This window comes from Mobula birostris, chromosome 14, assembly GCF_030028105.1.
Source record: "Mobula birostris isolate sMobBir1 chromosome 14, sMobBir1.hap1, whole genome shotgun sequence".
Classification (NCBI taxonomy): domain Eukaryota; kingdom Metazoa; phylum Chordata; class Chondrichthyes; order Myliobatiformes; family Myliobatidae; genus Mobula; species Mobula birostris.
This window is the reverse complement of record NC_092383.1, coordinates 21234454-21258605: the sequence shown is the minus strand read 5'-3', so window position 1 is coordinate 21258605 and position 24152 is coordinate 21234454. Positions and strand designations below refer to the sequence as shown.

The 24152-nt window shown below is 40.1% G+C and overlaps 1 protein-coding gene across 2 annotated transcripts in view; it reads left to right on the top strand.

The window, feature by feature from the left end:
* The window catches only part of tmod2 (tropomodulin 2), a 69525-nt gene that overhangs the window by 1665 nt on the left and 43708 nt on the right, over positions 1–24152 (top strand). Inside the window, exon 2 of one of the 2 annotated variants that reach the window (XM_072278202.1) lies at positions 18244–18354. The exons of the other annotated variant lie outside the window; for it this stretch is intronic. The gene's annotated coding sequence lies outside the window, so the exon portion shown is untranslated. The remainder of the gene's footprint in view (positions 1–18243; positions 18355–24152) is intronic. 2 annotated transcript variants of the gene reach the window in all.

The window sequence follows — 24152 nt, the reverse complement described above, 5'->3', positions numbered from 1 at the left end:
GTAGGGGAAATGAAACTTTTAAGGTGCCTTTGAAAAGCAAGGTTGGACATGATGTGAGCTAACCACTGTGAAGAAATTTATTTTGACCTACTGTTTGGTAAAAGGCCAAGGAATTAAAATGTTATAGGCCCTTCCAGCCCTTTTGAGTCGTGCTGCCCAGCAATCCCCCTATTTAATCCTAGCCTAATCAGGGGACAATTTACAATGACTAATTAACTTACCAGCCATTATGTCTTTGGACTGTGGGAGGAAACCAAAGCACATGGAGGAAACCCACATGGTCACGGGGAGAATGTACAAATTCCTTACAGACAGTGATGGGAAATGAACCCGGGTTGCTGGTACTGTAAAGCGTTGTGCTAACCACTACGTTAGCACGCTACTGTGTCACCCCTTAGATTATACTATGGTAATAAATTTTTGTTTTTCTTTGGAATATTGTAATATGGCTTGTTTTGATTGGAATATGGTAGTTTTGGTGTACCAGTGGAGTATTTTTGATTGGACCATCTGACTCGGTTGAAAGTGTATCCACTAAACTAGCTGACGAAAGATGTTAGTGGGGATTGGTTTAAAAAGTTGGGAAGTGGCATGAAGAGAAAGTAAGAATAATCTTGGAATGAACTGCTGGGTACTTTGTACAAGCTGAAGCTTTTCTCCATTCTATGTTTAATTGCAGTCCTTAAGTTTTCATTTGCATTGCTTATTTTTATTGTCTTGGCACTTCCAATTTGTATTTATCCCTCAAGCTTAATTTACATTCTTGGAGGCGTTGTACATTGGCAAAGACTGAGCAGTAACTGTGGGGCCTCTTGATGAGACTGCTGTTGAACCTTTTCTGAACAAATCAATTTGTTTTTAAAGATGACGAGATTGAAGTTGTTGCGCTTAGGTGAAAAGTTGTGCTTTGGGAAAGAAAGCCAAATGCTGGCTGCAAGCTCAAATTTGGAATTCATTCGGACATTTCTGCCTGAGCTCAGAAAGATTCTAATGAAGGAGCAATTGGGAAAGAACAGAATGTATTCAGTGGTTTGCCACTATTAAGCTAAATTAATTGTTTTTTTTAGCTTTCCAAGAGCTAGCAGCTAGAAAGTGCTGCAGCAACACCAGTAGGATTGAAGAATTTAGCCTCTTCAATGAAGCAGAAAATTCTGGGTGGGGGAACAATTGGCGGCAACTTGCTCTTTGAGGAACGGATTCAGTATGGCACCTGAGATCCAGCAAAGGTGAATATGTGGGTTGCATGAAGGATAATTAGATACGAGTTGTGCCATGTTATGTTCACATATATTCACATGGCTCCCCTTCTACTAACTGCAGGGGTTAAAAGAGCTATTTTTAAGTTGCTCTCTGGTTATATCTTGCATTTTAGTTAAAATTTGATTAGTAGTTTTTCTGTTGAAAGGTTGTGCCTGGCTAAAGTAGGTCCATAACAATGAATTTTTCTTTTGTGGTGCAATATGCAGGCCTGTGAGGTTGCGTGCTGCTTCAGAAAATGCTTTGCATTGTGGATCAAATTTTGGTGGTTTATAGGGAAACCAGCTTTGTGTTCAACTTAGAACTTGCTAAATTTTGCTGTAGTAACTTGAAAGACTATAGAATATTTTAAAAACAGTTTGTGTGCTTGTTACCCTTGTGTACTGGTGTTGCATCTCCTTTTATTAGATCTTTGTAAACACACGAGTAAATGTCAACAAACAAGTAGGGTAAGTATTTAGAGTTTTGCTGTTTCTGATGGTCAGAGTTCACCAGGCCTATTTTTGTATTTCAATGGATATTAATCAAATTATATATTTTTGGACTCCAGAAAGCATGGGACTAAAAATATTCCCCACATGCTTGAGTTTATAGCATCATTGTGAACTCATACAATTTTTATCCTGACAATTATTGTGCATTTTTAAAAAAGAATCATGCATTAGAACACATCTCTCCTTGAGCCAGCCTGATCTGAACGTAGTTTAAGAGTTCAAATATACAGGATTAAATTTTCTACTGGTTCAACTGCAAAAAAAAAGCAACAGTTTGATAACAGGAAGGATGTAATGTCTATCAGTAGTTGGTGTTTTTGGACTGTCGAATACTTCCTGCATACAGAACTTCAGTTGCTGCGTCATCCCATTGCATTCTTTTCATGATGCATCTATAAGTACAAGTTGTCAGTGCTTAAAGGTGGTGTCAGATACAGACCCTAAGAAAAAACAAAGGTTTAAGTCAACTGATTCGTACTGCCTGATTGTGGTCTCCTAGTGTTCTGGTGGGTTATGGCAGATTGAGGAAGATTCATCCTACAGGAATACGATAGTTTCTTTCAGCTGCTTTATTGGCTAAGACTGTCCATTCATAACTCAACATGCAATCACTCAACACTGGGAAACTGATTTAAGTAAAAGAGACTTTCTTCTCTAGTATCCAGGAAGATTCAAGCATATTTTAGCACTTCATTTTAAACTGCAGTTATTTCAGCAGTGCAGTTTGGCATAAGGTTTCCCCTAATTTTTTCATACCATATTTCTTGTATTATACAGCCAGCAGCAGTAAACTTTCCTGTGCTCTGATCACCTAGTTTTGAATTGAGCCATCAAAGCAGTTGCACTCGAATTGATGCCTGCCATCTTGTTTCTGCTTTTGACTACCATGTGTTATCAGGACCCAACATGTTTTAAGCTGTAGTATTTCATTGGTCCTAAAGGACCTATCCTGTTTTTGTAAGGTATGTCATCAAATGCTCCTGGAGAAAGTGTGAAGAGAATTACATAGGGTTAGGTCCATTGATGGCTTGATCTGGAAAAAAGAGCTCTGACAGTTGTACATAATAGATCCTATGTTGTGTTTAGTGTATTTGATGGGATTGTTTCCTTGGACTTGCAATCTGTGACAATCCGGTCTTTGCTGGAAAATATTTAAGTTTGTGATTTGTAGCTAGCAGATCTGTGAAGCACTGAATTCTCATTGAGATTGCAAGCTCTGTTTAATTTCCCAGTAATTTGTCCAAATGTGTTTAGCAAATCAATTGCAACTGTGGTGAAAACAAGGTAATATTTTGCACTGATGTTTCAGAATTAGAAAAAGTTAGCAATCAAAAATGTTTAAAATCCCAAACGGGAATGGTGGCAAAAACATGGAGTATATGCTGTGCAATATGGACAACATTGTTGAAACGGTAAAGGTGGCAGCGAAGCTGGCTAAAAGAATGTAAAAGCTAAAGGGGGGAAAATTGGTGGGTAAGGAGTGAAAGGGGGAAGACAACTGGCAATTGCCAAGAAAGGTGACGGAGCAAGAAATAGAATTGGGAATTGACACAAAAGATTGAAGTGGCCGATCATTTGAAATTGTTGAATTCATTGAACCTGTAAGACTAATGTGTCTAATTCAGGCAGTGAGGTTCAGGAGGGGTCATGAGATGGAGGATTGAGGTAGCAGGCAGGTAGAAACTGGGTTTGTCCCTCCAGGCTGTATTGGATGAGGGGTTACCCTTGCATTCTATACAGAAGTTAAACACCTCCCTTGTTAGGCTGAATCCAACCTTCCCAAATTGGTAAAGCAACTGAGCTTCCTGTCTGCAAATATTTGGGACTCTATACTCAGTATCGGCAGAATGGTTGAGAGATGGGTGGGAGGGAGCCTTTCCTTGCTGCTGCTCTTGGGACTAGAGGAAAGGGCTTTCGACTGGGTGAATAAAGTTGAAGAAGTGGAGATACTGGTGGATAGCTGAGGAAAAGTGTGTGGTTTTCTAGGCCCATCTCCGCATGTGCATTTAATAAGGATTCAATGGTTTAGTGTCCAGTCACCATGGACTTCCATGCTATTAGACTGAGATCTCACTCTAAAAATTGAGCTAAGTGATTTTCCATCAGGCACCTTGCATTAAAATGACTTGTGAATAAGTGTCTTTGACCCACTCCTCTTGATGTGTTAGAGCCTGATGGAAAATCGCAATAGTGACAGACTTGGATATCAGATTGGTCTCAGAGCTTGGGAACTTGGATGCTTTGATATTAATATTGCTGCCCTGAGTGAGATATTACTAGCAGAAGACAGACATATCAAAGACAAGGAAGTGGTATTTCAGCTAGAAGGTTAATTCTGGGTTTTCCTGTCAAATATGAACGAGACTGGTGACATTCTATGTTATCCTAAAATACTTCTGAATATTCAGTACCCTTTTTGAATTACTCAGTCACTTGAGTCTGCACATGTATTTTCCCTGTAAGCAATGTACTTTTAAACCAACAATGAACTACAGATTTCATGATCTTCTGAAGGACTTGGTGGACTTAACTCTCAAGCGAGAAGGCATGGTACCTTTAAGTGGATGAAGGTTCATTGCCATGGCTGGAAGCGAAACTGGGGGGGGGGGGGGGGGGGTGCGTGGGGTGCAGGTAAGACTCCAAGCCAGGATGAAACTGAGGAATGAGACCTTCATCACTGGGGAGGAAACTTGAGGTCCTGAGGGTGGGATTGCTGTATCAGAGGAAAATGAGAGATTGTTGTATCAGAGGAAAATGAGAGATTGTTGTATTTGGTATGTAATCGAGACATGGCTCACTTGCAGCATGCCAGATACGGCGATCAGACCTGAAGGCGGCTTACTCACAGGAACATCTGTACTGATTCGAAAAGGCAGAAGGTGGAAGTGTTTTCACATACTTTCAACATACAAAAAGTTTCAGTGGGATTCCCCCCCCCCCATCCTTCTAAATTCTAGAGAGTACAGACCCTGAGCCATCAAACGTTCCTCATAATGACCTTTTCCTGGAGTCATCCTTGTGAACTTCCTCTGAACCCTCTCCAATGCCAGAACATTTTTTTCTTAGGTAAGGAGTCCAAAATTGTTACAAAACTCAAGGTGAGGCCTCACCAATGCCTTAAAGCCTCAGCATCAAATCCCTGCTCTTGTATTCTCCACCTGTTGAAATGATTGCCAACATTGCATTTGCCTTCCTCACCTCCAACTCAAACTGCAAGTTAACCTTTAAGGTGTTTTGCACAAGCACATACAAGTCCCTTTTTTTTTTGGATTTTTGGATTTTCTCCCTGTTTTAAAAAAGTCTACACGTTTATTACTACTACCAAAGTGCATGACCATGCATTTTCCAACATTGTATTTCATCTGCCACTTTCTTGCCCATTTTCCTAATCCAAGTCATTCTGCAGCCTTCCTGTTTCCTCAAAATTACCTGCCTCTTTATCAATCTTCATATCATCAGCAAACTTGGCAACAAAGCCATCTATTTCATCATCTAAGTCATTGATACACAGATAAAAAGTGATCCCAACACTGACCCCTGCGGAACACCACTAGGCACTGGCAGTCAACTAGAAGAGGATCCTTTTACTCCCACTCACTGCCTCCTACCAATCAGCCAATGCTCTTAACTTGGTAAGCAGTCTTGTGTGTGGTACCTTGTCAAAGTCCTGTTGAAAATCCAAATTTTAAATATCCACTGCATCTCCTTTATCTATCCTACTTTTAATCTCAAAGGATTCAAACAGGTTTGTCAGGCAAGATTTTCCTTCTGAGGAAGCCATGCTGACTTTGTCCTGTTTTGTCCTGTGTCACCAAGTGCTCCCTAATCTCAGACTTAACAATTGACTCCAATATCTTTCCAGCCATTAAGGTCAGGCTAACTGGTCTGTAATTTCCTTTCTGCTGCATCCCTCCTTAGAGTGGAGTGACATTTGCAATTTTGCAGTCCTCTGGAATATACTGCATGATGCCATCTCCAAACTAGAAACAGTCCATCCTGATGCATTTCAGATCATAGTTGGGGACTTCAACCAGGCTTGTTTGAAGAAAACCCTGCTCAGTTACCATGGGCATATAACCTGTGGCGCTAGAGGTCCCAACACACTAGACCACTCTTTTACTGAGATAAGGAATGCCTACTGTTCTATGCTCAGACAGCAGTTTGGTGAATTGGATTGCTTGGCTGCCCTCCTCCCACCTGCATGCAGGCAGAGACTAAAGAGCAAATCTCTAGAGATTGGGACAACATAGAGCTGGTCAGCGAGGCAGAGGAGTGGCTATGGGATTGCTTGAAGTTGGTGGACTGGGCCGTGTTCAGTTCACCTGTGGATCTGAATGAAAATGTCATGGTTGTTACAGACTTTATTAAAACAGTTGTAGGTGAGTGTGTCCCTACAAAGTCATTGCCTTCCCAAATCAGAATCCCTGGGTGAAATTTGAGATCCACAATCTGCTGAGGGGCAGGCCAGAGGCATTCAAGTCCATTGACCAAGAAAGTTACAGGAGATCCAGATATGATCTCTGGAAAGCCATCTCACAGGTGAAGTGGCAATTCTGGGTTAAACTTGAAAATGAAAGATGCTTGACAGTTGTGGCAGGACTTAAATGCTATCACCTGTTAAAGTAAAATTAAGTGACTTAGGTTACAGGACTTCGAGTTCAGATGAGCCCAATGCCTTCTATACTTGCTGTAACTGTCAAAACATGGCAGAGGCATCACAAACTCCCACAGCCCTGATAATTCTGTGATTTCAGTCTGGGGCCGATGTGAGAACATCCTTCAGGAGGGTAAACCCATGAAAAGCAGCTGACCCAGATGGTACCTGGCCAAGTACTAAAGATCTCTGCTAATGATCAACTAGCTAGAGTCTTCACTGAGATCTTGAACCTCTCGCTTCAGCGATCTGAGGTACCCACTTGCTTCAAGCAGTCTTCACTTACACGTGCCTAAGAAAAACATGATAACCTATTTCATTGACCATCATCCAGTAGTATCTACATCTACAGCAATAGTGTTTTGAGAGGTTAGTGATGAAACATATCAACTCCTGCCTAAGAAGCAACTTGGATCTGCTCCATTTTGACTGCTGGAGCAACAGGTCTATAGTAGATGCTACCTCATTGGCTCTTTATTCAATCCTGGTCCATCTGGACAGCAAAGTTGCATACGCCAGGACGTTCTTATCAACTACAACTTTGTATTCAATACTATCATCCCCCCTCAAAACTAATCGCTAAGCTTCAAGACCTTGGCCTCAATACCTCCTTGTTCAATTGGACCCTCAATCTTCTAACTTGCAGACCCCAGTCTGCAACATCTCCACAATCTCCATCAGCACAGGTGCACCACAAGCCTGTGTGCTTAGCCCCCTGTTCTATTTGCTTTGCACTTATGACTATGGCCAAGCAAAGCTCCATTCTCATATTTAGGTTTGCTGACAACACTACTGTTGTAGGCAGAATCAAAGTTGTGATAAATCAGCATATAGGAGGAAGATTGAAAATCTGGCTGAGTGATGCCACAGCAACAATCTCTCACTCAATGTCAGGAAGATGAAGGAGCTGATTATTGACTTCAGGAGGAGGAAACCAGAGGTCCATGAGCCAGTCCTCACTGGGGGATCAGAAATGGAGAGGGTCAGCAAATTTAAATTCCTGCCTCTGCTTAGTTTGTGAAGATTAGGCATGACATCTAAAACTTTTATAGATGTGTGGTGGAGAATATATTCTCTGACTACATCACAGCCTGCTATGGAAACATCAATATCCTTGAATGGAAAATCCTACAAGTAGTGGATATAGTACTTTGCCACTGAGCACGCCTATGTGAAGCGTAGTCATAGGAAAGCAGCATCCATCATTGGGGACCCCCACCACCTAGGTCATGCTCTCTTCTCTCATCAGGAAAGTGGTGCAGGATCCTCAAACTTAAACTGCAAGATCCAGGAACAGTTATTACCCCTCAACCATCAGGCTCTTGAACCAAAGGGAATAACTTCACTTAACCTCACTTGCCCCATCATCGAAATAATTCCACAACCTTTGGACTCACTTTCAAGGACTCTTCATCTCCTGATGTTGATATTTATTATTACAATTTTTTTCATTTTGGGTTTTACACTGTAGTCTTTTGTACACTGGTGGAATGCCCAAGTTGGTGTGGGCTTTCACTGATTCTATAATGGTTATTATTCTCACGGATTTATTGACTATGCCCACAAGAAATTGAATGTCAGGGTTGTATATAGTGATAAATATACACTTTGATCATAAATTTACTTTGAACTTTGTGATCCCAAGGATGCATGTATCGCTAGTGCCAAAGATTACAGGGCTAACCACTGCCTAATCTGTTCTGTTACTTCAGCTAACAACAGCAGCAACAAAAACATTGTATGAAAAATGGAAGGAAATCAATGATCTCAAGGACCCTGCAAAGAAAGCTCTTCTCGGTTTATACCTGGTAGACAATTAGTCAACTCTCAAATACCTGAACTGCTCTAAATTCCACCATAATTAGCAGCAATGAAAATATTCTTGCCCTCTGGCAGATAACTTGTATTACTTTGAGAATGACCAGAACATCAGTGAGCTAACTGAGCAAAACACAAGTCATTCTTGAAAGCTGCAGGTCTCATGGGGAGAAAATAACTTTATAGGAGCCTGAAGGCAGAGGTCCAAGATTACAAACTTATGACCTAAGGAACAGATGGTGGGTGGAAAGAGTGCAGGAGATCCAGGAACTAATTTGCAAATACAGCAGTATTAAGACTGTGAAGGGTCTAAAATACTGAAGGCTTTCCCTGCTGAGAGTGGAACTATGGAGTTTCTTGAGTGCAGAAAAGACTCTGCATCCATTGTGTGGAATCTTTCAAAGAATCTCCTCACCTAAGACTTTGATACGTGTCTTGAAGTCATATCTCACAGCACGTGTGCATTCTCAGCATTATCATTGCCAGTGTGTTGTGAAATGACTTGAAATTGAAAAGGCAATATGAGAACGGAGGCCTCTAGAGCCGATGGTATTTCTTCTGAAACTCTAAAGCTTGGATTATCTTGTTCATATGAGAAAGTGACATGCCAGAGATATAATAATCATATAATAAAAGTGACAGAATATGTGATAATCAAGGATTTTTTTTACAACATTGAATACATGGAAGAGCAACAATCACTGCATAACTGTTTGTGACCTCACCAAAGCTTTTAACTTTTTTCTTAAGTGACTAAAATACCTCTGGAGCCTTCAGAAATGGATCTACATTCTAAGTTGAGGCAAACCATTATTCCATATTCCCTTACTACTAAGGTGGAGACCATTTGGCTTACTGAATTTTGATCATTCTGATTTTCTCACTAATTTCCCTGTAACTTCTCCTCACATTCCTGTCAACTTTTATTTTTCTCCAACCACCCTCAACAAAGCACGCCAAACCTTAACTAATCACAGACGTTCCTCTTTGTCTTTTCCATCCTGCCTTGCCTTCTCTGGAGATTGTAACCAGCTTTATCGTTCCCCCTTCATGTGAAGCTTCTTCAATTTGAAACATTAACTGTGTTTATCTATTAATGGTTGCTGCCCACAGAGTATCTGCAGTTTCCTTTAATGGTAAATAATACAGGCTTGGTTTTGAGGATAGTGGTACAAAGCTTCATTTTCAGCATGCTTGGTAGCCTCTTCATCTTGAAGATCTTGTGTGTGAAATTGATATAACCTGGATGGGTCTTGGAGAAGAATTAGTAATGTTATTTATTATTGCTCAAGACTTTGAATTGCAGATTGTCTGTTTATTTTAATGGTAGCAAATATAAATGCAGTGGTGCTAAAAAGCTTGTGAACACTGTAAAATTTTCTCTTTTTCTGCATAAATATGACCAAAAATGTGATCGGATCTTCACGCAAGTCCCAAAACTGGATAGAGCCCAATTAAGTAAATGACACAAATTATACTTCTCAAAAAATATTACGTCTTTGGAAAAGGTACGTGAACCTCTGGGGTAATGTCTTCTACAAAAGCTATTTGGAGTCAGGTGTTCTAATCAATGAGATGAAATTGGAGATGTGGGTTGTAGAAGTGCCCTGTCCTATAAAAAAAAGACAAACAAGTTACTGACAGAGCCTGCTGTTCTTAAGAAAGACGTTTGTGTGCACCATGCCTCGAACAAAACAACTTCTATAGGGGCTTGGAAGAAGATTTGTAGAGATGCATGAAGCTAGAAAAGGCTACGGAAGCATTTCTAAAGACCTGAGTGTTCATCCATTTGCAATAAGAGAAGTTGTCTACAAGTGATGGAAATTCTATACTGTTGCTACTTTCCCTAGGGCATCCTGCAAAGGTCACACCAAAAGCACAATGTGCAGTGCTGGAGGAGGTGAAAAAGAATCCAAGGGCAACAGTAGAAGACCTGCAGAAATCTCTAGAACTTGCTAAGGTCTCTATTCATATGTCCACTGTAAGAATAACACAAGGATGGTGTTTGTGGAAGGACACCACAGAGGAAAACATTGCTCTCCAAAAAAAAACATTGTTGCCTGTCTCGAGTTTGCAAAAGATCACCTGGATGTTCTACAACGTTTCTGGGACAATGTTCTGTGGACAGATGAGATAAAAGTTGAACTTCCTGACCGAAATGCATACCGCTATATTTGGAGAAAAAAAGACCCTGCACACCAACACCAAAACTTTAACTCGACTGTGAAGAATGGTGGAAAGACCATCATGATTTGGGGCTGCTTTGCTGCCTCAGCGCCTGAATAGCTTGCAATTGTTGAGGGATCAATAAATTCAAAATTGGATTAAGGCATTTGACAGGAGAATTTCAGGGTAGCAATTCATCATCAGAAGCTTAATAGAAGTTAGATAATGCAACAAGACAATGATTGGAAAGACAAGTGCAAATCACCAATAGAATGGTTTAAAAAAGAAAATTCATGTTTTGGAATGGCAGAGTCAAAGTCCTGACCTCAATGCTATAAAGATGTTGTGCAAGGACCTGGAGCAAGCAGTTCATGCAAGGAAGCCCACCTACATCGCAGAGTTGTAGCAGTTTTATAAGGAGAAATGGCCTTAAATTCCTCCAAAGACTAACCAACAGTTACTGGAAACATTTGGTTGAAGCTATTGCTATACCGGGGGCCACACCAGTTACTGAAAGCAAAGGTTCATACTTTTTTCAGCAAATACATGTAATATTGGATCATTTTTCTCAATAAATAAATGAACAAGTATGTTTTTTGTGTTACTTGGGTTCTTTATCTAGTTTTAGGACCTGCTTGGTGCAGGTCACATGCAGAAATAGAGAACATTCTACAGGGGTCACAGACTTTTTAGCAGCACTGTAACTGTGTTCTTTGGGCATTTAAAGAGAAGCGTACAGATCATGGATTTTTGAAAAAAGTTTGCATGAATTTTAATTTTCTTTTTGAAGTTCGGTCTGTAAACAGTTTGAAATTCAGTGCAGCCCACTTACAAATAAAATATTACTTTTCTAGAAAACTGCCCATTTTGCATTTTTAAAAAATTTGTAATATGAGACCTTGGCAAAAATTCAGAACTCTTTTTGCATTTTTCCCCGTGTGTGTGTGTGTGTGTTTTTATAATATAAAAAAACATATATTTTGTAGTAGTAATTAGTGAATTCTGTAAGGATGTTTCCATTACCTAACTGCAATGATCCAGGGTGCACCAAGTCATTTTATTAACTGAGCTTTAATTGTTTGCAGAGCAGTGATTGATAATTTGGATGGTATTCAGTGTTTATCATAAGATGCCAAAATTTTCACTTCAAGTAGTTTCTGTATTGACAAACTTTGTCTAACTGTTAATCCTGGAGTAACTTTTCTAGAAGTGAAGATATTTTTGTTCTTGGTATAATATAACAAAACAGCTTGGGAAATTTTAGCATAGTGTATAATAGCAAAACGTGTTGAAACTGGCGACATAACTTTGAGCAATATAGACCATGTTATCATTTTAGATACAAATTTTGTGGAAGTAAAATCAATTTAAAGTGATGGATAAATTATTTGATCACTGTGGTAAGGCAGCAAAAACTAGATTTTGATAAAACTGATAAATCTCTTACTAACTCTCCCTTCTGTTAGTCCTGACGAAGGGTCTCTGCCTGAAACGTCGACTGTACCTCTTCCTAGAGATGCTGTCTGGCCTGTTGCGTTAACCAGCAACTTTGATATGTGTTGCTTGAATTTCCAGCATCTGCAGAATCCCTGTTGTTTGCGTTTTTAAATCTGTTCTAAAATTGACCATCTCCCACTTAAATATATTTGGCAACTTTAAGCATGTTTCTGTAGCAAGATTTGTGGTCAGTTTGCAATATTATAAACTAGAAGGGTGTGTTCCTCATGTTGAATTGTTGATTGTTAGTTCGTTTCAAGGATTATATTTTAGCACAGCATTTTAATGTATTTCCAAATATTTGGTTCATTAAACTGGGACCTTTTGGATGAATCTTGGAATCACTCTTAACTGGCTAAATGGCCAGTTAAAACAATTCTGAGTAGCTGCAATATTGAACGAGGCACAGACAGGGATCCCAGAGCAGATCTTTGCGGGACACCATTGGCCATCAAACTCCTTTTTGAGATGTAGAAGAAGGAGTTTTATTGAGATCTTGAGTGGTTTTTAAAGTAGATATTGAGATGTTCGGATAAGTACATAGATGGGAGGGGTATGAAGGGCAATGGTCCAGGTGTGGTCAATGGCAGTAGGTAGAATAACAGTTCGGCATAGACTAGACGAGCTGAAGGGCATGCTTTGCTCCTCTTCACCAGTGTTCACTGTTTCACTTTTTCACCAGTGGAGGGGTCTTAGATATGATATTAGGGTGTGGACATTTAAAACTGAGGTGGGTAGGAAGTCTTGTGGGGAGGGTGTTTGATATTTAGAAGTCTCTACTCATGAATGGAGGCTGGATCTCAGAGTGCTTAAAGATGAAACAGATACATCTTTTCCAAAGCAATACACAATTGGCTGGAAGAACTTGGTGGGTTGAACAGTGTCTGTTGGGGGTGGGTGAGTGAGTAAGGAGTGATTAAAATTTAGGGCCCAAGTCCTGTGGTTCTAGGAGTATTTAAAGAAGTCGAGAGGTACTTTATTAAGGGCACCAAAGGGGAGAAGGCAGGAGAATGGAGTTGAGAGGGATAAGAAATCAGCCATAATGGAATGGCGGAGCAGACTTGATGGAGTGAAAGGCCTAAGTCCTCTAATATACTAATGACGTATATGGCACTTTCTGCAGAGGTCTAAAAAAATGCTGCACAACAAATGGATTGTGTACAATGTTATCTCATTAGCAAGAGTTACAAGCACTCTTCCACTCTTCTGAGCTGTAAATATTTATTGAAGTTCAGAGAACTAGTCTTTGACATGATTTAGTGTTTTTATCTTAAATTTGCATCTGAGTGAGCCCTGAGTTTAATATCTCATCTGAAAAAGGGTTCCTCCATCAGCAATTGTGCTATTTCACTGTGTCTGCAGTAGTGGTTTCCAACCTTTTTTATGCCATTAGCCCCTACCATAAATCGAAAGGTCCATGGACCCCAGTTGGGGAGCCCCTGCTGTGGAGGCGGTCAGGCTTTTGAATGGGACAAGCTCACCTTTTGGCTTGGATGTAGCAAGTACTCGGCCGTAGATGCCATGATGGGTACTTCAGTTTTTGCAGCTAGTTCATTGCAAATGTTTGATCATTAATCTATTGAAGTAACTTTTGAGTGATAAGAAACCGGTCCTGTTTTCCCTAATAAGAGAAAATCTGCAGATGATGGAAATCTGAGCAACACACATACACAATATGTTGGAGGAACTCAGCAGGTCGGGCAGTACCTATGGATAAAAAGTAGAGTTGATGTTTCGGGCCGAAATCCTTTGGCAGGACTGGAGGGGGAGAAAAGCTGAGGAGTAGGTGTTAAAAGGTGGGGGGGGGGAGGGGAGAGAGACCACCAGGTGATGGATGAAACCTGGAGGGGGAGGGATGAAGTTAAGGGTTGGGAAGTTGATTGGTGAAAGAGACAGAAAACCATGTTTTCCCTGTTTGTTATTCTTTACAACAAATGCATATCTTAGTCTTCATTTTTCTTTCCACCTCCAAACAGGTATCTTATTGATAGTCACTTTCCATGTTTGCATGTCAGAATATCCATTTGGGTAAGAAATTCAAGGGTGGCTGATCCTTTACTACTGTGTCACTTCTCAGCACTAAATCATTATCCTTTGATTCTTGTAGGGCAGCACAGTGTACTGGTTAACGTATCGCTTTTACATTGCCAGCTGTAAGATTGGGTTTCAGTTCCTGCCACAATATATGTTCCCTGTGACATCTGGGTTTCTTTTTGGTGCACTGGGTTTTCTCCCGCATTCCAGCGATGTACGGGTTAGTGAATTATGGGCATGCTTGTTGACATCAGATGCATGGCAACACTTGCACTTGCCTAGTATGATCCTTGTTGAATTGACTTGATACAAACAACATATTTTTGCAGTATGTTTCTGTATATGTGACCAATAAAGCTAATCTTATCTGATCTAATCATAATCCCTTAATGCCTGAGGACCTTTTTTGGCATTGGTGAAAGTACAAATGATATCAACAATAATAAATATGGTTTTCATGAAGTACATAATTTACAACTGTTTAATAGGATTGTTCCTTGACAATAATTTTGCACACTACAGAAAAGAAATGACGTTAAAACCTGCCCTGGTCACAATGAATCTACGCATGACCTGAGCCTGAGTATTTAAATTTTGTAAAGATATGAAAAAAATTTGGAGAAGCAAGAAAAGTGAATTAAGGATGCAGGTGTCCCCTGCTTTCCGAACGTTCTGTTTACGACATTTTGCTTTTATGAAAGACTTACATTAGTCGTTGTCGTGGCTATCCCTCGAGGTTGAGGATGATGGTCTTCGTTCTGTTGATCTACTTATGGGCTCTCAAGTGGCTTATGGGTCTAATCTTGATTTTGAAAGTTCTTCCGCATTCAGGACAGGTAGTTCCAGATGGCAGATCGGGCTTTGGTTGTTGCTGCCTCTCTTTCCTACATTAGTACCTGTTTTCGTTAACCGAAAGAGGATTTTCACTTTTACGAAAAAAGACACTCGCTGTAAACTTGTGTTTACTCCGAGAAAGACCACCATGACCATGAAGCCTTGTGCGGGCAGGTGTGTGTGCATGCATGACATGCGAAAGCGTGTACGTGTGCATGCGTGTATGTGCCGATTTTTTTTTTTCTCTCGACTAATCGATTTTGGCTCAAACTTCCGGATTCTGTTAAGTGAAACTACACTGTACATTATTTCTACTTTATCTATATACTACTAAAACTCTCATGCTCTGTCTGTCTGTTTGTGACCTCCAATTAGTGCAAACGGTGCATTAGAGCGGCACTTGGCTAAATCAAATTAAAATGCGCTAACTTACAGAATGCAGACAAAGTTCAGGGTCATATATTCGTATAAAATTGCTTATTCGCCAAAAATCAACAGGTTGCCTTTCACCCGAGACCCGATTGGCCATTATGGAAATCGGGACGCCACAGCCTGACGCATGCGTACGGCCAGCCTCAGCAGCACCTCAAGATGCTCACAGAGCCACTTCCACCTTCCATGGAGACTGCAACGCCACACCATGATGCATGCGCACGACCAGCCTCAGCAGCTTGGAGGCTTTGGTGTTACTGCTTCCTATCTTCTGTCAAGCATTAGGGTAAAAATATATGGATAGCCTAATTATGCCGCATGGAAAGAGAAGGGGGACATTATGGTCAAGAGATGACGCCAAATGTCGTCAGGAAGTGGCAAGGAGAGGGACAGAACAACAATTGGATGAGGCCAGGGCCGCACAACTCCAGGATCAAAGAGTCAGGACAAAAGAGATGAGAGAAGATGAGACAGAGGAGGACAGGCATGCACGTCTCCAAAATGACAACAATAGGCACAGACTGAGGAGAGAACAAGAACCCGATCAGGCCAGGGCCGCACAACTCCAGGATCAGAGAGAAAGAACAAATGGTAGAAGAGCTGAAGAAATAGCATTCAGGAAAATTTAATGTTCATTCTGGTCACATCCGACTGCACTACCCTTCTCTCAAAGGGTGCCCCAATGGGTCACCCAGTTGTCTAGTATAGGCTGTGTATTTATCATATCATTCCTGCTTTCACTATATGTTAGTGTTATTTTAGGTTTTATGTGCTATTTGGTATGATTTGGTAGGTTTTTTTTGGATCTGGGAACGCTAAAAAAAATTTCACCTATAAATTAATGGTAATTGCTTCTTCGCTTTACGCCATTTCGGCTTATGAACGGTTTCATAGGAATGCTCTACATTCGGATAGCGGGGGAAACCTGTATATACAGTGATACTCAAGCAAATTACCCTGACTAGGGTAAGGTACTGAGTGAGATGAATCATGCCATCTTGGTCCTATCCACCAGCCAGAACCCATTTGTTTTGTAAAGACGTGTACACATTATTAGGTGTTTTAACACATGGGCCAAGTAGGCAGATTATAATTGAAAGGTTTAGGAAATTGGGGCAGATACAGTTTTGTTGGTCATTGTAGGTCATATGACTTCAGCTTTTGTTCTGATTGGTATTGACAAGTCTGCCAATTAGAAATGTGTGTAAGTACCTTTTTTTTTGCTTCTGTGATGCGCCAGCCTATTAGTTGCTGGTGTAGTCTGGTTGATAACAATAGGTTACCTGTAAATTTTCTAAATACTTTGTACAATGAATGTCTAGGTAGATGAACAATAGACCAGCACAATAATATTCTAAATATGTCCCACCTGCAGATAAAGGAGACTTTCTTTAGCATCAAGGAAGACTCAAACAAATTTTAGCACTTCACTTTAAACTGCAGTTATTTCAGCAGTGCCACTTGGCATAAGCCTTCCACTGACTTGTTCACACCATATTTCTTTAATTATGCCACGAGCAGCAGCAACAAACTTTCCTGTGCTCTGATCACCTAGTTCTTGAACTGAGTTATCAAAGTAGTTGTACTCAAGTCGAAGCCTGCCATCTCCATTCTGCTTTTGACTACCATGTGTTAGTAGGATTCAACTTATTTTAAGCTGCAGTATTTCATTAGTCCTAAATTTGTAAAGGAACTATCTGAGAAGAATCCAATTTTGTAAGCTACATCATCAAATGCTTCTGGAGCTATATATCAGCACATAATTCCAGTATTGTCTGATTCTGACCGGTCGGACTTGGGACTTTCATTACTAAATCTACTTAAACAACAACAACCGGTTTGGATGAAGTATACTTTATTCCTAACAATTTGCATCATTTTTAACCATTAGATGAATTTGCAAATTAATCTGATCTTTTTGGATAAAAAATTGCATTACGCTAATGTGATGTCATTTTAAAATTTACAGTAGTGCCGGGAGTGGCTGAAGATGTGTGCACTGAATGCAGTAAAAGAGAGACTCAATATCATAGCAAAATAATCAATTTAAAGTCCCTGCACTTGGAGGATTTTAGAATTTTCTATTCCTAATCATCTGTATATGTGCTTGCATTTTGTTTATTTTATGGGAAGTGATGCATCAGATTGGGTTCACAGGACTATTGAAAGTTTGGCAAAGTCTTGCCGTGACCTATTGTCATGACATATTTAAAAAGCATTTGCTTAAGGTCCAGATTGTTTTCTTGGGTATGCTGTATAATGTTTTGAAATGAACAGACTGAAATATTGTGACTTTTTAAAAAATGGATACAGTTTTAAGGAGTTGGTTACAACTTTTTTTAAAAAGTTGATTTTGTACATATATATTTATTACTGAGGGGGAAAATCAGTCTACATCCTAAATGTGTTCATTTACATTAACTGTACATTATTACAAAGAAGTGTTTTAGGTTCTGACATTTTAATTTTTGACTTACTGGGACGGTCAGTATTTTTTATTTAACCACCAGTAAGCTGTAGGTGTTCTGGCAGTCTCTAGCTGCTTTTTTTTCCCTTGATGGCAATTGTCTTAAAGAGATTTCACTTAATTTCCATAAATGTAATACTGGTCAAGTTCAAAATAGGATTGGTTGGATTAATTTTGCTAAGTTATCTGAAGTTTGGTCAATTTTCATAACTATTTAGCTCAATAAGTCTCTCTCACCTCTCAATGCAGCCTCAAATTATATTCCCTACCTATTTCTTTAGAACCATTCTTTCTACTGCCACCCTAGAGGTAATTAAATGAGCCAGTTTACCTACCAGTCAGCATAAATTTGTCATGAGGGGGGAAAACCAGAATACTTATTACAGGGAACACCTGTAAATTCCACAGGAAGTACCAGATATAATGACTGAACTTAGCTTGTCAGAGCTTTGATTCCCAATCAAGCTTAGTGAACTCTGTACAGTGGCTAATTCCGAAATCGGATTGAAGCATTTGAACGTACCCGGAATATATCTCAAAAATTTCTTTACTAGAAAATAAAGAAGTTTATCCAATTTCTTTTCAAATAGAATATCAAGTTTTTCAGATGTACATTAAAACTAATTGGAGCACATTTGAAGTGTGTGCAGTGTCACCAGGATGGAACCTGCTCATTAAACATTCAGTGTGCATTTTGAAAGGTACTGTAATTTGCATTCATTGTGCTACACTATACTTTTACTGAAAGATGAAAGTCATGTGGTTTGATCTTTGTAATGCATACTTTATCAACTAGTGTAAACGCAACAATGTGAGTCCTCTCTGGAGTATCCTGAGGTGTTGATTGTCTAACTACCACTTCTATCCATTTCACATGGTGTATATAATTTTACAGTTGAAATTATGACAAGGGTTAGGCATTAAAGCTGGTTGTCTCATTGAATAAACTAGACAACTTCCTCAAATTGTGTATTTTGATAGTTATTGTAGACCATAGAACTTGGAGCAAATTGGATATTGACTAGCATGATATATTCTGAAGTGACCTAATCATTTTATTTCTGTTTGTACTGAGATACTTTTTTAGCCCAAAGGTATTTGTGTGCTGCTTTTCAAGACATGATATTGACAATGAAGTTGCTTTTAAATCAAATGTTAAAATTATAGGTGGTGTGCAGGCAGGTCCCAGGTAATGACAGGATTCCATTCTGAGAATTGATCGTAACACCAACTGTTTCTAAGTCAGAAAGGAGCAAAAGTGCGTGGGAGAGGATTTCAAGCAGCTGTGATGGGAAAGCAAGCAGACACAGGAGGAGCAGCCGCCAGCTGGGTCATTGAGAAGCAGCAAAACATGCTACATCTAGTTTCAACAAGAAAAATTTGAAGATGCAAATATGAGGAAATCCACAGATGCTGGAAATTCAAGCAACACTCACTCACTCACTCACTCACTCTCACTGCTGGTGGAACGCAGCAGGCCAGACAGCATCCATAGGAAGAAGCATGGTCGACGTTTTGGGCCGAGACCCTTTGTCAGGGCTAACTGAAAGAAGAGATAGTAAGAGGGAGGGGGAGATGAGACCAAGGGAGCCAAGAGTGGCCTCCTGTATATTGGTGAGACGTGACGCAGACTGGGAGACCATTTCGCTGACCACCTACGCTCTGTCCGCCAGAGAAAGCAGGATCTCCCAGTGGCCACACATTTTAATTCCACGTCCCATTCCCAATCTGATATGTCAATCCATGGCCTTCTCTACTGTCAAGATGAAGCCACATTCAGGTTGGAGGAACAACACCTTATATTCCATCTGGGTAGCCTCCAACCTGATGGCATGAGCATTGACTTCCCTAAGTTCCGTTAATGCCCCTCCTCCCCTTCTTACCCCATCCCTTATTTATTTATTATTTTTTCCTTTTTTCTCTCTCTGTCCCTCTCACAATAACTCCTTGCCTATTCTCCATCTTCCTCTGGTGCTCCCCTCCACCTTTTTCTCCCTAGGTCTCCCGTCCTATGATCCTCTCCCTTCTCCAGTCTGGTATCCCTTTTGCCAATCAACTTTCCAGCTGTTCGCTTTATTCCTCCCCCTCCTGTCTTCTCCTACCATTTCGGATCTCCCCCTCACCGTCCCACTTTCAAATCTCTTACTATCTCTTCTTTTAGTTAGTCCTGACCAAGGGTCTCGGCCCGAAACATCGACTGTGCTTCTTCCTATGGATGCTGTCTGGCCTGCTGTGTGTTGCAAAAATTTGAAGATGATGGAATACTAATATCAAACACTATAATACACGCAAAATGAAAATACACAAAAATTGCTGCACGGGTGCTATTTCACCCCTGCCTACGTGCTAGCCAAGCCAAATATATTGAGGCAAATAGCACTTCAGTGTCTCTTGGTCCATAGCTTTCCAGTCATGACATAAAACGCATCACACTTTGATTGTAGTCTGCTTGCATCACCATCAATTCTTTCACCACTATTAGAAGGAAAAAAATATTTCAATTAAATATCTTAAATTTGTGGGACTTTGCTATGGGAAATTTTCATTATTTTGCAATGCGTAATTCATTTGATATTGAATTGAACATTGTGAATTTATATCTGAAATTGTCCAAATCTGAGCTGTAAAAGCAATGACATGTCAGTCTATAAGGAGTTCAAAACTTCGCCAAATGTGGCATCTATTATATACTCCCTCTTCACAGAATTCGTTTCGTAATTGGGCTGTTGTATTTGGAAAACTTGGTCACTGGAAAACAAATGCTTTGGAAGGGCAGTTGTTCCATCAGTTGATTGTTTAAACAGATGTTTGGAAATGTCACTTTTACTAAGTGGGTGATCATTGTTTAACTTGAGGCAAACATTCTTTTCTGAAATGTTGGGTGGGATATTAGATAAGGTTTCTAGTTGAGAACAAACCTCTCTTGGGATCTGAAGCATGCAGTTCCTTTGTTTCATCTGATTTCCTTAGCTATGACATCTGTTCAGCCAAACAGTCTCAGCTAAAATCTGAGCTATCTGTTATGACATTATTGAAATGTTACAGCATGGAAGCAGCCAATTCTGCCCATTAACTCACTTTTGGCTGTATCCCATGTACAAGGCAGCTAGTTCTTCTAGCTGTCCTTGTACATCTACAAGTTTTTTTTTCTCTCAAGTACTTGTGCAATTCCTTTTGACTATCACCAATGAATCTGCCTCCACTGCTTTCAATGCATTCCAACCCTATCTTTTTTTTTGCCTAAGTACAACAGAAAGGGGAAAAAGACTTTTTTAGCTTTGTCATTCACCATGTTCTAGATCCTTTTACCAGTGACAATTTTCTCCCTATCTGCCTAGACCACACATGATTTTAAATCTCTCTGATCTTCTCACAGCCTCTTGTTCAATCTGAGTTCCCTGTCCCTGGAATCACTCTAGTAAACCACCTCATCTACTGTAAGGCCTTCATGGTGGAATATGGTGTTCAGGACAAGGCACATCACCCTAATTGTGACTGTATTGAAAATCATCCTGACCTCTTCCCTGTTCTTGAAAATAAAGGGTGCTTTGTTTTAGCCAAAGGTTCGTTATTATCAAAGTATACAACTCTGAAGTTGTTCTTCTCCAGATAGCCAAGAAACCAAGAAAGAAGAATGGTAGCATATTCGACAACCTCCAAATCCTCCTTCCCCGCATTAAAAAAACGCGAATGATGGGGCGAAAATCACAGAATATTAAAAACTATAAGACTGAAAAGTCCATAACCAAAATGCAGAAAACCTGGGTAATGTTCTCGGGGCACAGTGGCAGCTTCTTTCTCTGGCAGCAGAGCAATCCCACCAGTGATCAAAAGCCAGGCAGCTGGTACTTGCCTTCTGCATTCTCCTCCATGTTTCAATCTCCCTTGTCACTTTAATCAATGAAGTGGAGTCGAACATTGGCTCACGCCCCAGGTTCATGTATGCTGGCTGTTCCTCCCAGAATCCTTTCTTGCCTTGATACTTTCAATGATTTATGCATTACCCCTGCCCCCTATTGTTTCTGTTGGCTTTCAAGAAGGTCCTTTAATTTGTCATTCCATGTTCCTAACATGTAATATTTGGTTTGTTAATCAGCACTAAATTGTACTTTGTAGATAAACAATAAATTTCAAGAACATAGAGTCCTTGAAAGTGAGTTTATAGTTTGTGGGAGCAGTTCACTGATGGAGCGAGTGAAGTTGTCCCCATGGTTGAAGAACCTGATGTTTGAGGGCAATAACTGCTCCTGACACTGGTGCTGTGAGTCATGAGGCTCCTATACCACCTTGCTGGTGGCAGAAGTAAGCAGGACCTGATTGGGGGTTCCTTGTGATGTGTGTTGCCTTCCTGCGACAATGCTCCATGTAGATATGCTCATTGGTGAGCAGGGTTTTACCTGTAATGGACTGGGTCGTATCCACACCTTTTTGAAGGATTTTCCTTTCAAGGGTATTAGCTACATCACAGCCCAGTATGGAAGCACCAATCAATATACTCTCCTCCACACATCTATCGAGGTTAGTAAAGGTAATAGATATGTCGAATCTTTGCAAACTCCTGTGGTAATAGCTGTTCCTTTGTAATTGCACTTGTGTGCTGAGCCCAGAATAAATCCTCTGAAATGAACACATTGAGGAATTTAAAGTTGCTGACCCTCTTCACCTCTGATCCCTCAGTGAGGACTGGCTCATGGACCTCTGGTTTCCTCTTCCTGAAGTCGATCAGTTCTTATCTTTGGTCTTGCTGATACTGAGTAAGAGGTTGCTATTGTGGTACTACTTGGCCAAATTTTCAGTCTACCTCCTATATGCTGATTCATCACCACGTTTGATTCTGCCTACGACAGTGGTGAAGTCAGCAAACTTTAATATAGCATTGGAGCTGTGCTTGGCCATAGTCGTAAATGTAAAGTGAGTAGAGCAGGGGACTAAGCACAGCCTTATGATGCACCTATGCTGATAGAGATTGTGGAGATGTTGCCAATCTGATCTGACTGCTGTCTGCAAGTAAGGAAATTAAGGAGCCAGTTGCACAAGGAGTTATTGAGGCAAAGGTCTTGGAGCTTTTTAATCGGTTTTGAGGAGATGGTGGTACTGAATGCTGAGATGTCGATAAAGAACATCTTTGCTGTCCTGATGTTCCAGGGTTGAGTGAAGAGCCCATGAAATGGTATTTGTTGTGGAACTAATGCTTGGGTAGGCAAATTGGAGCAGATCCAAGTCGCTTCTCAGACAAGAGTTGGTTTTTGAAAGATTGGTGATGAAACGTATCACTGTGCAGTGAAGTGCTACTGGGTGATAGTTACTGAGGCAGATTACCACATTTTTCTTGGGCTCTGTATAATTAGAGCCTGCTTCAAGCAGGTGGGTACCTCAGACTGCCAAAGCAAGAGGTAAAAAAAATCTTAGTGCTCCAGCCAGTTGATCGTGTTTGTACTTGGCCAGATACCCCATTGGGCTGGATGCTTTTCGTGAGTTCGCCCTCCTGAAGGTTGCTCTCTCGTCAGGCTCAGAAACTAAAGTTAGAGAATCATCAGGGGCTAGGACTTTGCACAATCCTTTCCAGTAGTTGCTTTATTCATCTGCATATCTGTTTCATGCCTGGTTAGTGGTCATTGGGTTTCTTTCTAATTGGCTTGATGCCAACCTCAAAGAAGTCTAATCTGTAGTTTTACTCCTTCTTGGCAGCTGACCTATTTCTGTTTAAAGTTGTAAATAGGTAAATGGACCCTTGCGTTGTGGAAATTCATTTTTTGTAAACTTTGCAAATCACGACCAGAAGTTTGAAATGTAGAATAAAATTTAAGGGTGACTAATATTTTGAAATTCTGTGCTGTATTCTTAAATCAAAATTTGTGGGCTGCTCCATAATTCCAAAATGATGCTCAGTTGCAGATAGTTTCTGTGGGTGATGTTTTAAAGGAGAGTCACCACTAGAAATATTAAAACAATGAGATTACTTTTCCACAAAAGAAACTGATCCTCCAATAAATCTATATTTTTCTTTCAACTTTCAATTTTCTTTCCATCCCCTCTCCTCCCCCTCCTCCATACACCCCAGAAATATTAAGAGTGTGAACATTAGCAGTTAGAAGTTGGATAAGTAGATGACTTTTGAATAAAATTGTGGTTAAGTTTTATTATTCTTAAATTCCACCTGTTTAGCCTGCAGCAAGCTTTTTCCATCTGTCATTGTCATACAGTATATTTTGCCATTGCTAATTTTGAAGAATGCTAGCATTAAAAGTTTGCTGATTCCTGCTCATGGCTACTTTTCAATGTTCCATTCTTCAAAATAAACAAGATGTAACTGTATTCTATCAACGTGCATTTCATCACCAGCATATTTCATCTGCATTTATGAGCACGTGGTTTAAAAAAATACTGCTCTAATCTTTTAATACTAAATCTCAACTAAAACCCTCAGAACTAAATACTGATGTGCTTTTTGGATTGTGGCATTTAACACATTGGTTATCTGCCAGTTTGCAAATAGTTG